Source organism: Leptodactylus fuscus, chromosome 5 (genome assembly GCF_031893055.1).
Source record: "Leptodactylus fuscus isolate aLepFus1 chromosome 5, aLepFus1.hap2, whole genome shotgun sequence".
NCBI lineage: Eukaryota > Metazoa > Chordata > Amphibia > Anura > Leptodactylidae > Leptodactylus > Leptodactylus fuscus.
This window is the reverse complement of record NC_134269.1, coordinates 117,195,115-117,213,310: the sequence shown is the minus strand read 5'-3', so window position 1 is coordinate 117,213,310 and position 18,196 is coordinate 117,195,115. Positions and strand designations below refer to the sequence as shown.

Below are 18,196 nucleotides of genomic sequence, written 5' to 3'. Positions count from 1 at the left end.
TACTTTCAGCAGGATAATGTGCCATGTCATAAAGCTGGAATCATCTCAGACTGGTTTCTTGAACATGACAATGAGTTCACTGTACTCCAATGGCCTCCACAGTCACCAGATCTCAATCCAATAGAGCATCTTTGGGATGTGGTGGAACGGGAGATTCGCATCATGGATGTGCAGCCGACAAATCTGCGGCAACTGTGTGATGCCATCATGTCAATTTGGACCAAAATCTCTGAGGAATGCTTCCAGCACCTTGTTGAATCTATGCCATGAAGAATTGAGGCAGTTCTGAAGGCAAAAGGGGGTCCAACCCGTTACTAGCATGGTGTACCTAATAAAGTGGCCGGTGAGTGTATATATAGTCCAACAATGCCCAAACTATTAAAATATAAAAAAAAACATTTGTTCCATACAGGAAACGGTGTAGCAATGAAAAAAATCTAAATGGCTGAATTGAGGTTTTTTTTCCCATTTTGTTCCCTAAAAAGAAATGAAATAAAAAATGATCAAAACTTCATAATTCCCTAGGTACCAATACAATATTGTCCCGCAAGAAAAGACTCCTTACACACCTCTGTGCACTGATTAAAAAAAAACAAAAAACCTACAGGTGTCAGAATATGGTGATTGAAAGAAATTTAATTTTTCTTCAAAACTTACATTTTTTTTAAACGTTTTTTAAACCTGAAAAAAAACTATATAAATGTGGTATCACCCTGATCGTATCAACACAGAGAATCAAGCAAACATAGCATTTTTACCGCATAGTGGAAGCTGTAAAAACAAAACTTGGAAAAGTATAGTGGTTCTGCATTTTTTTTTCAATTCCAACTCTTTAAGAATTTTTCCTTCTTCCCAGTACTTTACACAGAATAATAAATGGTACCATTTTGAAGTACAATTTGCTCTCACCTCCCCCTTTACACATATCACATGGGCGGTGCTTCGAGAACATCACAAAGACTTCCTGGTGCTCAGTGTGGGATAATTAGCATAATCAATAAAAGCTGGCTACCTCAATAATGGCTGGGAGAATTAAAGGGGTTGTCCCATCACAAGGATCCTATCTATACTGCTTGTTAATGTGGATGTAAGACTTTTCCTAAATACACTGCTTCAGCAGAACTGCTTTGTTTGTCCACTATCTTACTTTATTCAATTCATTGTTGACACAGCCCTTGACTTATCTGCTCAAGTGATGTGTCTGCTGCTCTCAGGGGGGGGGGAGGGAGGAGCAAGCCTGTGTATCTAGCTATTCCTGTGTCTACACCAAGTGACCTAGGTCCTGCACTCAGATAGGGGAGGGGAGCTGCTTTCATTTCTGAACATCTTCTGTTCTCCCAGTTATCAGGCTAGCTAATTCAATTGTGTTCATTATGGCAGAAACAGGCAGTCTCGGTATGTAACACAGAATGGAGTTGCTCCTGCCTGTACTTCATAGTCCAATATTGTGCATATAGTGTTTAAGGACCTTTGATGACATCACAGGCCCTTCAGCCGCCCCATAGGATCACGCTATGTGGTGGGAGGAGCTACACACTAATTTGGGGGTGGAGCTAAACAGCAGGTTGCATGTGAAACCCCACCCACCAAATGATGCAAGAAACCAGGAAGAAAGAAGATTTTACAGCAGTGAAGACTGGTGAGTATGCGACGTGGGAATACCCCTTTAATGAATAAAAGGTATGCCTGGAATAGCCTTTTTAAAGGCTATGCAAATATAGATTTTTAACAAAGCAACTATAGCCAGTGATAGACTCCCTTTTAAAACTTTCTTTTTTTAAAAAAACAAAAAACACCTACACAAATTTGATATCTCCGGAGTCGTACCAATCCATAGAATACAGGTGACCTGTCACTTTGGCTGCATGGTGAACACCGTAAAAACAAATCACATAAGAAACTCGTGCAAACTCAGTTCTTCTCCAATTTCACCCAAGGCTTGATTTTCTCTTTCCAGCTTCTCAGTATATTATACAGAATATTCAATGGCACCCTTATAAAGTATGAATTTGTACAATTTGACATTTTTGTATTATTAGTACAGTCCCTAAGTTAGACAGGATAGTTAAAGAAGACCAGGAGAAATTGCACGGTTTGATAAATTTGGTGTAGGTTACTAGACATGGTAAGACTCTTACCACTTTTTTTTTTTTTTTTTTTTTTTTTTTTTTTTTTAACTGCTTCATGAACTACTTCCCTCTCAACATGGCTTGTGCGGACACCGTGCAGGAAACACATGGACCCCATTATAGTCTATGGGGTCTGTGTGCTTTCATAAGCTCACGCTTGTCAATGCATTCACTATTGCGTTCGGGGGGGTTCCCATGTGGACTCCCCGAACAGAATACCAAGCGCAGAGGTGAACCAGGCCTGATTTGCTATGTGTTTTCCCCATATTTTCTTTTTCTTGTGCAGGACTTGCTATTGTTTTAGAATAAAATGGAAAAACAAAGATTTTAAATATGACCATGTGAACCAGCCCTGTATGTGCATTGTAATTCTGGTAAGACTTGGAACAGTTTTGGAGGAAATGTCGTGACCTCATAATACTTACAACAACAATACCTAACACTACACCGCTCTGTCCACTTGTAGCATTGTTTATGTGCGCTACTCTTCCTGTGCCAATGATATTTCGCTACTTGCTGTGGGATATGAGAAGGAACACAGTAGGTGTAGATAACATCCATTCTGTTCTCTGTTATCATTCAGAGTATGCTTAACCTTATTGTCCCCGCCAAAACACTTAGTTTTCACAACATGAGACCCCGGCCTTAAAGGTATTCTAGAACATTGGCTTATAAGAACTTGAGAGCTGCAGCATATGGGAGCTATGATCACTGATTTTGTATTTGGAGTTTAGGAAATAAATTGCAACAAAACTAAACTTGTTTTATAAATTACATCATAAGGGTGCATTCACACTGAGCATACGCTCAGCTCATTCTGAACGTAAAACACGTTCAGAATGAGTGCATACAAAGCAGATCCCATTCATTTCTATGGGAGCCGGCATACGTTCGCTCCCCATTGAAATGAATGGGCTGCTTTTTTTCCCCCCTCTATTGCATTCAATGTGATACGCGTGTATCACATTGAAAGCAATAGGGGGAAAAAGCCTCCTATTCATTTCAATGGGGAGCGCACGTATGCCGGCTCCAATAGAGAGCAATGGGATCTGCTTTGTACGCGCCCATTCTGAACGTGTTTTACGTTCAGAATGAGCTGAGTGTATGCTCAGTGTGAATGCACCCTAACTCACTCTGTTGTTTTAAAATAAATAAATAAAAAATATGCACAGTTATGTAATATAAGGACACAGGCCCAGATTTACAAATAGCTACACAGTGTAAACTTAGGCAGTCTGTCAGATTTATCACAGCGGCGGATGCTGAAAAACAAATATGGTGTATCTCTAGTCTGTCTAGTCTACGTTTATAACACCTTTTAGTTGGCTTACTTTAGAGCCAGAATTTTGCAGCACAATGCTGTAATACATTTTTGGCACATTTAAACTATGCCCCCTTTTCTGGCAATCCAGATGTCTAGCAAGTGGAAAAAAATTTAGCTCTCCGTGTGCCACATTGCACCAAAATGTGCCATGTTTAAGCTAGTATTCTAGTCCTAACCACAGTAGTAAATCTGTGCCACTGTTTTTATGCTAGGTTCATACTAATGTTCGGCTTTCCGTTCTTTGGATCTGCTTAGGGACCCGAAAATCATAAAGCTAACCCACTTAAAAAGAGGTTACCCACTGCAGCAAAGTATCAGTTTAATCTAAGCTGTTGATTGTTTGTTTGTTTTTTATCCATAGACATGTATGCTGCTTGTTTTAGGTGTTTGAGATCCTTTCATGCTCATTGCCTATCCCTGTAACTGGATTTTCAATAGCCAAAAAAAAGGGAATATTTGTAGTGTCCATTGGTTAAATTTTACATTTCTCCTGTTAAATCACATAAAGTAATAATAATAATAAAGAACTGTTCTAAAGGAATTATAAAAATACTCCTGTTTCCAGATATTGCTGTCGTAGGGGTTGGAATGAACAGCGGGATGTGGACCCACTGTGCCACCTAACTGCTTTGGCTTTGGGCCACTCCCAAGAGCATTCTCTATGTAGCTTGGTGTTTGGAGACTACCAGGTCTCAGTGTAGACAGCGGCTGACCATAGCCAGAGTGAACACCAGTGATCAGGCAAAGAATAGGCAGACACAGGCGAGAGATATGCGGCAAATAGCAAAGTCAAAAACAAGCCTACAGTTCAGGACTGGCAGCACAGGTTCACTGGCTGATATGCAGAGGTCATACAAGGGAGGACTATAGAACAGGGCTTTCACACGGAGTAACGCTTCGCTCATTCTGACACGTAAACACGTGTCAGAGTGAGCACAGTACAACAGAATCCCATTGACTTCAGTGGGTTCGGTCTTACGCGTGTATCACATTAAAAGCAATAGGTAAAAAAAAAACTCTCAATGAGTTCAATGGGTAGTGTACGTAAGACCGAACCCATTGAAGTCAATGGGATTCTGTTCTACTGTGCTCACTCTGACACTGGTTTACGTGTCAGAATGAGCGGCGCGTTACTCCGTGTGAAAGCAGCCTAATAATGAAGTTTGTAAACAGACCAAGGTCATTAAATGAGAGTCCAGCAGAATCCAGTTTCTGTGGCAGGAACCAGCTAGCTGAGATCCTGTATTTTTCAGGCGCTGGGCTGAGATCTGTGTGGATATGTAAAGACCCATGGGTTCCTGGGATTGGTTGATAAGGCCCACAGGTATAAGCGCCCCCTCCTCTCCTGATAATACTTGTCTATGGACGAGTACTGTGAGCAGAGGGAGGGGGCGTTCCTCCCCAGTCTCACACTACAGCGCGATAGGCGCTGCTGGGGAGAAGGACGTTCCTGACAGAGTGTCAGAAACGCCCTTCTGACTGTAAAGCGCTATGGTACCGGGACCGATAGCGCTTTACCCAGGGCACAGATCGGGAAAGCTGATAGTGTGCTGAATTCAGCACACTGTCAGCTTTCCAGCAGTATATAAAACTGCCTGTGCCCGATCTGATGAAAGGTCCTCTTTAAGGACCGGGCATCTGCTGTAATAGCACAATAGATGTTGGGAAGGTGTTAAACTAGATAGGGCTTATTTTTAGACTAGGGCTGATATTTCAAGCCTACTCTAAAAGAAACTGGAAAATCTAGCTAGGACTTGTTTTCGGTGTAGGGCTTATTTTTGGAGAAACACAGTATATATTATATCATATTTTGTGAATATTCCATAAATGTCTGAAGTGGGGATACCACTTTCAAAAGTGTGATAGTCTAAGCCTTTTAGCTTAGTTTTCTATTTTATCCGGTCAAATATGAGTTAAAATGGCTAAAAGGAAACACTTGCTATATGTTTGGCCCATAAAAACTGCAGGTTAGGGCGCAAGATACGTTTGGATGATTTTTAATTTCTTTTCTACTAATTGTATCCATTTGATGTAACATATAAACAGGTTAAGAAACCCCTACTTGTGTATGTAATATGTATTTGTTGATGAGACCAGTATGTATTTTGAAAAAAAAAAAAATGAATATTTGCTTATGACGGTAAAGAAAAAATCTGCATGCTGGATTCTAGGTCACTGCTTACTTTGTACATTGTGTTTGCTTTTGATTTCTATGGCACATGCTCTGAAGAATGTCAGCAGAGCGAGTATTGCAACTGTTAAGACATGTCTGTATGTGTATAACCTCTCCAATGAGACCGAAGCATTTCTGATCTCAACTGCTTCCGGATGTGCTGCCTAATATGGTTTGTTACATCCTTCTCCTCATTGCCCATAGGGACAGCTGACGCACTCAAGCTTACAGAGTTGCAGTCCTTGTGACTTTACTTGTTCAGATATGTGCAGTCCTTTATAGAATGTCAGTCTTTTCTGCCCCCGATGTGAACACATACTAACCAGAGCTTTAATCATTCTGAAACGTCTGTTCACGATCATGTAGGTAACATTTCTATGGCAGGGCTACACAGTTCCTTTTTACTGAGCTATTTGACGGTGTGTAATTCCTAGGGGTATGTTTTTATCTTGGGGCATTATACTCTTATGTTATTTAAAATTGTATAGAAAAAAGCTGCCGTCTTCCATTCGAGAAGTCTTGCAGACTGGTTACCCTAGAATAGTGTTCAGCAATTCATTTGTTCTAGTTCAGGTCCTATTCTTTATCAGCCAGAGGATTCAAGCCGTGACATATACTTGATCTGTGTGATTGGCTCGGCCTGTTGTCATAGCTACTAAACTCTGGATGTCATTGAAGCTTTATGGTGTTCGGTTCATCCTTACATGTCTGTCCAATTTATTTACATGGTTTCATTAGTTTGTACACACAGTTGAACTCTATAATGAAAATTAGGTTAGTCATTGTTAAAGGACATGGATTGTTTTTGTTTGCTAACCTTGTATGATTTTATCTGCGCTTTGTTGATGAAACCCAAGAATATTCCCTAAAAGTGTGTCAATTGTGGTTCCTTTCACTTCAGTTTATACCAATTTATTTAATAAAACTTAAATGCATGGAAAGCCTTTAGAATTTGGCTGCTTTAACCAATAACCATTGTGGTTTTGCATATCATCTGAGTTTTTAGAGAACTTGCTAAGTTTTGAAGCCAAGATTTTGTCAGGTGACATCATGAAGTTCTCTGTCACCAAATGTCAGATAAAAAACTATCCGATAATTCAGCATGACCATCCTGCACAGGCCATAAAGTATTTAATAGTGCAGTTTAATTTTTTTTCCATCTTTTCCTTTTATTTTTAGCTGCTTGCCTTGATAATATGTACCAATAAATCACTGAAATGATGTCGTTTCTAAATTTGCCTTCACTTTCTAATGAACTGAACAGTACTTCATGGTCTGCTAGCCATCCTCTACAAAGTCCATACAGGAACTATTTGATTTATGAGGAGTATATTTAGTGAACTTAGGGAAAATCTGTATTATGATAATTATATAAACATTTGCAAATATGTATGAATATATGGATCGCATGAGCAATGTGCTTTGCTTCAGTTTCATTCCTTTAAAAAGAACCTTTGACTAGCTCCACGACTCCTGTTTAGCATCTGTTACAAGTTATAGCTCTACTGATTCCAGCACACTTGGAATTTCTTCTCTAGCCCCCCACCATTCCTGAGCAACAAATAAAAGCAACAAGTTTTGATGGCTGATGTGCTATTTAAGCTCTGCAATGTCAGAAGGGCAGTGTCAGGTAGTGGGCTATGATTCAGAGCTCCAATAAGAGGTGAACAGTGTCAGAGCTCAGAATCGCACTCCTTGCCTGCTCCTGCCTGACACTGCCATTCTAAGGGTCCATTCACACAGAGTAAACGCGCGCTCATTTTGGTAAAATACATGTGTAAAAAAAAGACTTCCATTGACTTGAATGACATTTTACACGTGTATTTTGGCGTGTTTTTGACATGTATTTTGACATGTTTTTTCCACGTGTAAAAAAAAGTCATTGAAGTCAATGGGAGTCTTATTTTTACACGTGTATTTTTAACACGTGTATTTTGCCAAAATGAGTGCGCGTTTACTCCGTATGAATGGACCCTTACAGTACAGAGTCTAAACAGCATCTCAAGCACCAAAACTAACTGCACTTATTGCTCAGGAATAATGAGTGGATGCTGCTCCACTGTGCCAGAATCAGTGGAGCATCATCTATTAGGGCTCATTCACATCTGCGCCCGGTCTCCGTTCATGCAGATTTCCGTTTCCTGCACAAAACAGAGGCAGGATTCATTTGAATGGGCTTGAAAGGTGTCAGAGCGGGTCCGGCCGTGAGCGCCGGTGAGCATTTTATGCCCTCCGCCGCGAAACCGTTTTTTTTAAATCGGACACAGAGTCGGACATGCTCTGTGCCCGATTTAAAAAAAACGGTTTTGCGGCGGAGAGCATAAAACGCTCACCACCGCTCACGGCCAGACCCGCTCTGACAAAACGGAGACCCGAACGCTAGTGTGAACCTAGCGTTACTAAGACCTAGACTAGGCAAAGGTGGTGAATGGTCATCTTTAAAATTTAAGAAATATTACAGTCTACTCTCTGTTCACTCATTCAAGATAATGTCAAATTTAGCACAGATTCCGATCCTAAATCCTTGCGGCATCAGCTGAGATTCCACCAGTAATTCAATATGAATGCGCTTTTTATGTTATTATTGTTATGGAATCAACACAGTTGTAGATTAGTACAGGCCAATTATACCTTGAAGCTTCTCCATGTTCAGATCTGCGGATAAATGTGGTGGAAATCAGATTCTCTATGGAAAATGAAGAAGAGTTAGACGGACAGCCTCTTAGGGCTAGTTCACACGTAGTTATTTGGTCCGGATTTTGATGCAGAATCCACGTCAAAATCCAGGTCAAGAAAACGCCTCCCATTGAATTCAATGAGAGCCGGTCAATTCCTTTAATTAAAAAGGTAAAACACCGCTCGCGGAAAAAAGAAGCGACCGGCACTGTCTTGATGCGGATTCCACGGCAGAAACCGACGCGGTGTCCGTGTCAAGACAATCCCTCTGGACTAGGCCCATTCATTTGGGCCTAATCCGGAGTGGAAAGCCGCGACTGTTGAAAGCCGTGGCAGTCACAGCTAGCCGCATTTTGGTCCGGATTCTGACACGGCTTCCCGCTTCAAAATCCGGACCAAATAACTACGTGTGAACTAGCCCTAAGTTTTCTGCCGTGGCAGAATGTGGAAGGAAAGCATTTGCCGTTCTACTGTATCTCTCTGTCACCCATTAGTCCCAGGTGAACAGACCTAACTTGTGGGATACAACACAAACATAGCACGCCGTGAGAGTTAGATAAAGTGTATAAATACATAATCACTCTCGAGTAATAAGCCCTCTTTGACAACACAGCTAGAACAAACAAAACTGGAACAACCAGGTAGGTAGGACACTCAACATATATATATAAAAAAATATCACAAATACCAATAAAAACATCCAATTTTTATTATGTTATACACCATTAAAAACATACTTAGGACACATAGGAAAAACCATATAACTGTATACAAGGAGCAGCCCACATACAGAAAGAGGATCCTTGCAGTATCACACCACAATAAATACCAGTCAAAGATTATGTATCAAAATAATTGATCCAAAGAGGTGGATAAAACGCATGTCAGAAAAAAGCCCTAACTCCTAAGTTTATGTCTTTGATAACACAAAGTGGGCGCAACATATTGGGCACTGAAATGGCATATTTCTCTAAAAATTTCAAATTTCACTTTGTAGTTTAATTTTTGGTAAGAACTGTTGGGAAATTCATGGAGGGGTGTAGTTTCTAAAATGGAGGTCACTTTTGGGTGCTTTCCATTGTATTGTTACTTTAGGGGCTCTGCATATCAACATGGCACCTGGAAACTATTCCAACAAAATCTGACTTTCAAAAGTCAAATGGTGCTCTTTCAACAACCATATATGGGGTATTCCCGTGTTCAGGAGAAATTGTGGTGTGTTTTTGTTTATTTTTTTTTTTCTTCATCAACACCTTTTACAAACAACAGCCTAGGGAATATCATTCGCTTAATTTGAGATTAGTTAACTCCTTTTACAAATGAGAAATTTGGGACTAAATGGTCTGTTTATTGGACCCCTTGTGAAGACAAAAACTTTGGGGATAATGTGACATTTTAGTAATTTCTCATTTACACATCCCAACTTAATAAAATCTGTGAAACTGCTGTGAGGTCAAAATGTTTACTATACCCCTTGATAAATTCTCTCGGGTCAAAATGGGATTACTTTTGGAAGGTTTCCATTATTTTGGTACTCTAGGGACTCTGTCAATGAGACACGGCACTCTAAAACTATTTCATCCAAATCTTCTTTTCAAGTGCCGCCCCTTCCGTTCCATGCACTGCTGTGTGCCCAAAAATCAGTTTACACCCACGTGTGGGGTATTTTGCTCTGGAAAAGTTGCATAACAAACTGTGAGATGCATTTTGTCCTTTAAACGTTAACAACCTTCCGAAGTGCTTTTTTAAAATTATTTGAAGGGTGCAGTTTTGAAAATGGGGTAATTTATGGAGGGTTACTAATATCTAAACCCCTTCAAAACTGAAGTAGGCCCTAAGAATTTTTTTTGAGAAGTTTTCTTGTAAATTGCTGTTACACTTGTAAGCCTTCTAAAGTCCAAAATGAATTAAAGGACAATTAAAAGATGATGCCGATATAAATCAGAGATATGGTAGATACTATATATTAATGTATTTTGGTGGTATTACTGTCTGTCTGATAAGCAGAACATTTCATATTTTGAAAATTGTGATAAATATTTTCTTTCCAAATTTCCATGAAATTTCATTTTTATTTATTTATTTTTTTTGTAAATAAATACAAAAATATTGATCACTGTTTACCAGCTACGTGAAATACATTGTGTCATGAAAAAACAATCTCAAAATCACTTGTGCACATTAAAGCGTCTCAAAGTTATTGCCATATAAAGTGACACCTGAAAGATGAGGCCTTGTCCCTAATCTACTTTTGGGCTGCGTCCTTAAGGAATAAAAAACTGTTTTTCTTATCATTAGAGATGAGCAAACACTATTCGAAACGGTCATTTCGAATAGCATGCTCCAATTGAAATGAATGGAAGCAGCCGGCACCCGGCCGCTTAACCCCCCGCATGCCGGTTACGTCCATTCATTTCTATGGGAGCGTGCTATTCGAAACGGCTGTTTCGAATAGTGTTCGCTCATCTCTACTTATCGTGTTACCTTTTGTCTCTCTTCATATAACACTGAACCCCATGAGTATTAAATGGTTAAATTTAATGGTTATTTTGTGTTTTTCTTTATGATCCTATTATCTTCTTAAAGTGTGTTTACTTCTGATTGTTAGAGACATGTGCATATGTGAATGAGGTTTGTACTGAGCCTACTTCCAATTCAGTAGTGGTAACAGCGTGTGTTTTGGGGTTATGGGCTGTGTTGCGGTGTAATTTATGCTCAATTTACAGCCTAAGTGAAGGGTGAGTGCAAGATTGAGTCAGTGACATCATGTGCTTGGATGTGACCGTCCTTATTAAACATTAATACTTTAATAATGGTCAGAAATATTAAATATATCCGATGATTACTAGAATTCTAACTCATCCATGCAACTAGTAGTGACGTAGTTCAACAGGCTAGATCTACACTCACCGGCCACTTTATTAGGTACACCATGCTAGTAACGGGTTGGACCCACTTTTGCCTTCAGAACTGCCTCAATTCTTTGTGGCATAGATTCAACAAGGTGCTGGAAGCATTCCTCAGAGATTTTGGTCCATATTGACATGATGGCATCGCACAGTTGCCGCAGATTTGTCGGCTGCACATCCATGATGCGAATCTCCCGTTCCACCACATCCCAAAGATGCTCTATTGGATTGAGATCTGGTGACTGTGGAGGCCATTGGAGTACAGTGAACTCATTGTCATGTTCAAGAAACCAGTCTGAGATGATTCCAGCTTTGACATGGCGCATTATCCTGCTGAAAGTAGCCATCAGATGTTGGGTACATTGTGGTCATAAAGGGATGGACATGGTCAGCAACAATACTCAGGTAGGCTTTGGCGTTGCAACGATGCTCAATTGGTACCAAGGGGCCCAAAGAGTGCCAAGAAAATATTCCCCACACCATGACACCACCACCACCAGCCTGAACCGTTGATACAAGGCAGGATGGATCCATGCTTTCATGTTGTTGACGCCAAATTCTGACCCTACCATCCGAATGTCGCAGCAGAAATCGAGACTCATCAGACCAGGCAACGTTTTTCCAATCTTCAATTGTCCAATTTCGATGAGCTTGTGCAAATTGTAGCCTCAGTTTCCTGTTCTTAGCTGAAAGGAGTGGCACCCGGTGTGTTCTTCTGCTGCTGTAGCCCATCTGCCTCAAAGTTCGACGTACTGTGCGTTCAGAGATGCTCTTCTGGCTACCTTGGTTGTAACGGGTGGCTATTTGAGTCACTGTTGCCTTTCTATCAGCTCGAACCAGTCTGGCCATTCTCCTCTGACCTCTGGCATCAACAACGCATTTCCGCCCACAGAACTGCCGCTCACTGGATGTTTTTTCTTTTTCGGACCATTCTCTGTAAACCCTAGAGATGGTTGTGCGTGAAAATCCCAGTAGATCAGCAGTTTCTGAAATACTCAGACCAGCCCTTCTGGCACCAACAACCATGCCACGTTCAAAGGCACTCAAATCACCTTTCTTCCCCATACTGATGCTCGGTTTGAACTGCAGGAGATTGTCTTGACCATGTCTACATGCCTAAATGCACTGAGTTGCCGCCATGTGATTGGCTGATTAGAAATTAAGTGTTAACGAGCAGTTGGACAGGTGTACCTAATAAAGTGGCCGGTGAGTATATGTTCGCAGCAGTATCCCAAAGCCAGAGAAATAATGAAGGATGTGAACTCCTCTTCTGAATAAATTACATCATAAGGATCTAATCTCCAAAATAAGCTAGATTTCCTATCACTACTGTCAAGGGTTTCTTGTCTACTTGCTTGTTTGTAGAAGCAACATTTATCATTTGTTGTCTTTGTAGTGAATTGGGGACCCCCCCCCCCCCCCTCCCCAATCACTTCTAGGAAATGGTTTGTGTGTTATGTGTGTTGCATATGTGTTGCAGGCTTCACTGCTGCAGGAAAGGAATTGTGTTGCTATAACAACAGCCATGGAAGAACAGGTATTAGAAGTAATCGGCTTCGTCTCGGCCTGAAATCACATATAAAGCAATACAGTTCACAAGTTGTTTTGTTGGAAATATATACCAATCCATGTAGATGTTATCCTTGATGATAGTTGAATTGAAGGTAACAGTGTTAACCACTGACCCACTGAGTACAGAAAGAATAAAATAAGAACGGCATATATGTACATAGAAAGTTCCTAGCCAGAATTGCCCTTTAAACTAAAATTAAAAAAAAAAAAAAAATCTGGAGATAGATGAACCCTTCTGTGAAGTGCATACACCAAGCCATGTATTAGGCTCTATTCAGACGTAAGTATTCCGAGTATGGTGACCATCATGCTGTCTGATTCTGATGGACTGGACTCAGACTGCACACAGATCTCATGGTGCCCCATGAATGTCTGTTTTTTTTTTTTTTTTGTTTTTTTTTTTCCACATGGATCCTTGGTCTTAGGGCATGGCCTATTCTGATTCATTTTCCTGGATCAGAATAGCACATTTTAATTTGCAGTCGAACACACAGGCTGATCAGTTGTTGTTTTTTATCCTTTGTGGTTCATGGTAGATTTTAAAAAATGGGCCTTAGTCAGATTTCCTTTTTACATAAGTGACAGTCACTAAAGGTAACTACCACGGCACCCATATGGGTAGTCACTGCTAGAATTTTCTAGAATCCTGGGTCACAAAACAGCTGTGCATCCCAGTTCCCTATGTCTTAGTCATTGGTAGTGAAAGAGTTCATTGAAACCACCCTGATCATTTGTGAACGTAAATGCGTTATTGGACATGGATTTGACACTTGTATCTTGTACTCTGTTGTTTCCTCACATCAAGCTCTGGACCACAGCTTGAAGAAGCTGAGAGGGCAGTGATCCTGCCATAGCAACATCCAAGGACAGATATACTCACAAACATCCCTATTATCTATTCACCATAAACGCACAGAATCACACACTTTAGTATATGTTTCAGTAGTGACATCAGGGAGATTCCTAGAAGCAGTGTGGGAGACTTAATATGCATGAACACTCGGAAACCCAACCCCACCTACGGAGTTCGGACGGAAGAGCATGGATCTATCTATCCATGCAGGTTTACATTGTCAGCTTTAATATCACAAATTGTGTATATGATTACTTGGTCACCTCCCCAAATGATTGCAGATGCTAACCTGAACTTAAAGGGGGTTTGTCATCAGAAAAAATTGATATCAATGAACTGTGGCAAGTTTGATATTTTTTATCGTAGTGACAACAAATGTACCGTATATACTCGAGTATAAGCCGACCCGAATATAAGCCGAGACCCCTAATTTTACCACAAAAAACTGGGAAAACTTATTGACTTGAGTATAAGCCAAGGGGGGAAATCCACCATTGCAGATAAAAAGTCTGGTCATGTGCGTTGCAGCTTAGTAACTCCATGGGGAACATAGTAATAGCAGTTAACCCCATCATGTCCCTCATATTAACCCCCTGTGTGCCTCCCATAAGAGTTACTGATATGTGGGACATATGGAGGTAATAATTAGGTATCTTCATAATTAAGGTCCTTCATTAGTACCCTCATGTGTCTCACATATTAGTAACCCTTATATGGGACACACAGGGGTTAATACGAGGGACATGATGGGGTTAACTTATTATTGTGAGGCACATGGAGTTACTGAAACTAAATTAATAACCCCAAATGCCTGACATTACTAGGCAGAGTAACTAAAGGAAGGTCCCTGTGTGTGTCACTTTACTGTAGCTTCCTCTCCTCCATACAACATACATCTTCCATAAGACACAATGGATCCTGGCCACTCATCTGCAGGGCAGATGCTAAATCCTAGTGGGCTAAAGGACCTCTGATGACATCATGACCATGTGATCGGACTCTGGTGTAGGCGGAGCTACTAGGATTTAGACTCAACCTTATCTGCAGATGTTACATACCAGTGGCTACAGGACCTTTGATGACATCACAGTCACGTGACCTCATGACCTTCCAGGTCCTTCCAGTTTTCTGTGCTCCGTGGACCCTGACTCATGTATAAGCCGAGGAGGGCTTTTACAGCATGAAAAATGTGCTGAAAAAATCGGGTTATACTCGAGTATATACGGTAATCTGTTAGTTGCTGCTTAAATTCTGTAAATGAGGCGGTGGAGGAGAGGTAGACCCAGCAATATATAGATGTAGCAGAATTAACCTTTTCTTCATGTTTGCTAATTATTAACAATTCTTTTAATGTGCTTTGGATCTTCTATGATATATATTATTTTTTATGGTGGAAGACTCCCTTTTGAGTTGAAAGGGTTGTCCAGGATAACAACAAGGACTGGTTCTGCTGCTCCTACGTTTTCTACCAGTGGAAGTCCGCGCTCATTGACCTTAGGAAAGATGACATAGGTTGGCTGCAAGAAAACACTGGAGCAGCAGGACTAGACCTCGCTGGGAGACAGTGCAGCACCGAGGACAGGTGAGTATGAGATTTTTTTTCACTTTAACCAACCTCATATTATTTTTGTTTTTAAAAAAGTCAACCTCTTTAATTTTGGGGTCTGTTATTAAGCGGAGTACCATCATAACTTTTAGATAGCCAAATAGAAGCACTATGTTCTTGAAAATGCTGTTTCTAGAAATATGCAAATGAGACTGAAGTGCATTGGAGTATGCCAGAGACTCTCAGGGTTTTGTATTCAAGTTTGACTCTCCACATCTGTACACTTAATTGATGGCCATTTTTTATCCACAGGCACGGTGCTGCTTGTTAAAGGGGTTCTCTGGCTCCAAATCAATTTTCATACCGATGATCAGGGTCTGTCTGTCAATTTAGGGATAGAAAAACTACTTTAACTTCCCACACTTGCGCCTGCTGTCTCCCAGCTGAAGACCGTAAAGGGGTATTCCCATCTCAAGGATCCTATTTATAGTGGTAGCTTATGTAAATTGCAGACTTTTCCTAAGTATATTTCTTTAGAAATGCTGCTTTGTTTGACTGTTATGTGAACTTGTTCTTCCCATTGTTTACACTGCGTTTGTATAGCGGTTGACCTGTGTAGTAGGACAAGTGACGTCACTCACTGCTCTCACTGTTATCTATAGCTCTGCTGACAGGACAATCAGTTCAGCTAATTGCAGTTTGCTGATAAAGTCCTGTCTATTATCTCTCTATGTAAACACACAGATAACACTGAATTCCTGACATATACTCACTAAACTATCACTTGACAAAAGTTTAAACTCGAAGCCACACTTTTTAGAGAATGGGTGCATTCAGACTACGTAACGCCGGGCGTGTATGAGAGCCGTACACGCCGGCATTACGGCAGACTGCCGAACACTTCCCATTCACTTCAATGGGAGCGCTCGTAACAGCGGCGTTTACGAGCGCTCCCATTGAAGTGAATGGGAAGTGTTCGGCAGTCTGCCGTAATGCCGGCGTGTACGGCTCTCATACACGCCCGGCGTTACGTAGTCTGAATGCACCCAATGACTGTATATTTTCCATACTTTAAAAGTAAAATCTTAACTTACCATTGTAGAAAGCTTGTCCTTGGAACAGCTGGTCCCTGTCGTCAGAACGTCTAAGTACGTCTGGCACTTGTAGTCCTCTGCGCTTCCTGAAAGGCTTTCCTCACACAGGCTTCCGTATCATATAACACGTGCAACTATTAGCTGTGTGTCTCACCCATATAGGTTCTTTTTGAAGTTTCCTGAAGCTTGCAATCCATAGAACTTGCAATATAGTCTATAGGCCATGTCCTCCTTTTGTAAGTGAACGGAACGAGAAAACAGGAAAGAGATCGACTGGGATGACTCGCCACTGTAAAATAACCAGCATTCGGTGAAACTTGTGATCACGTATTGAGAGGCCATAACATGATAGAAAGAGTCAGCTTGTTATAAAAACAGTAAGGAGGTTTATTAATGTCTCCAAGGAAAGCACAGGAACAGGGAAAACTTACAGAATAACAAAGGTATCAGTCATTGTCTCATTAGCGTACATCACCAGAGAAGCTCATAGGTAGGTTTCTTTATCTGGATATCTTGTAGAGTTACAGCTTGGTTCATGCTTGATCATCTGGTTGATGGACTCTGGGCTGGTCACAACATCTTGTCCAGGATGACAGAGAGATAGCAGGCAGTTTTGCCATAGATCCCCCATGGATGACCACCACCCACCACTACCACCACATGTGTGTCTGTCACTCATTTATGTTCATGAGAGAAGGTGTTGTTTTATCTTGTTGCTTTATAAGGACAACTCTAAAAATATTGTAATATAATAATATTTAATAGTTGTTCTCTATAAGCATGTGCATATTATCTGATCTGCTTCTGAAGTATCATAATTGTGATACTTCATAGTGTCCAGTTCAGCAAGCTTTGGGGGAGGTGGGTACAGGAAGTGAGAAGAAGAGACAGCAGGCAAACTGCTTGAAACAGGGAGATGGGAAAATCCCTTTAAAAGCTCTGGTACGTCCCATGACCTATATATATTACTGAAAAACTGTACAATATGGAAAAAAAATATTATATCAGAATGTTGGTGGGGGGGGCATGGGGGAACTTAGTCAGGAATAGTTAATTTATTAATATATTTAATTTAATTCATAGTTTCTGTTTTTTGTTTTGTTGTATTCTTTGCAAGGACTTCTTTGAGACTGCCCCCTTCAGGTTTGGTGACTAAGGCGAGACTCTAAGGGCTCGTTCACACGTGAGCAAAGGGGATGTTTTTGACAGCTGATTTCGCGTCAAAAACCTCCCCTTACAATGGTGGTCTATGCAGACCGCCAGGCTTCTTTTCTCCGCTAGCGGCGGCACCCTCCTATGTCGGCTCATTTATTTGAGCTGACAGCGGAGGGGAAAGCCGCGACCGCGATGGTTGCAGCAGGCGGGCTCGCCGCGTCTCTCACGGTGTCAAAACCCGCGCGTGCAGTTCACGTGTGAACTAGCCCTAACACTACCGCCCTGAGTGTAATTTAGTGCAAAATATTTCTTATCTCATGACGCTTTATCCTGCAGAGTGGATACTGAACAATTAGTTTGCTGTGTGAGAAAGTTTCTGACTATACGAGCACATGATTACAATTCTGTAATATGTCACACATAAATTGATACATTGATTGCCCCTATCTTTTTTCTTCTAATGAAAGGTCATTGATGTGGCATGTGCAGCAGCTCTTTTTATTTTGTGCTAGTTTTGATCAATGTATCTTCAGTGCATATATGTAGATGTTGTGTACAACATCACACATGTAGATAATATATTTTCCATTTCAATACTGATAATATTTTTTCCATCAGTTTCCCATGTATACCCCAATATATTGATTGATTGATAGATCGATAGATAGAGATATAGCGCATGTATGTGTTGAAATGCTGAACATAGGCTGGTAATGAGAGCCATTGGGTTGACCTCACTGTTGCCATCTTACATTACCCCATGTG

General features: G+C 40.8%; 2 protein-coding genes across 5 annotated transcripts in view; both read left to right on the top strand.

Annotated features, from left to right (window-relative positions):
- ATXN7L1 (ataxin 7 like 1) overlaps positions 1-18,196 on the top strand; it is a 488,131-nt gene that overhangs the window by 234,375 nt on the left and 235,560 nt on the right. The gene's annotated exons all lie outside the window — the stretch shown is intronic.
- SRPK2 (SRSF protein kinase 2) overlaps positions 1-18,196 on the top strand; it is a 121,369-nt gene that overhangs the window by 57,756 nt on the left and 45,417 nt on the right. The gene's annotated exons all lie outside the window — the stretch shown is intronic.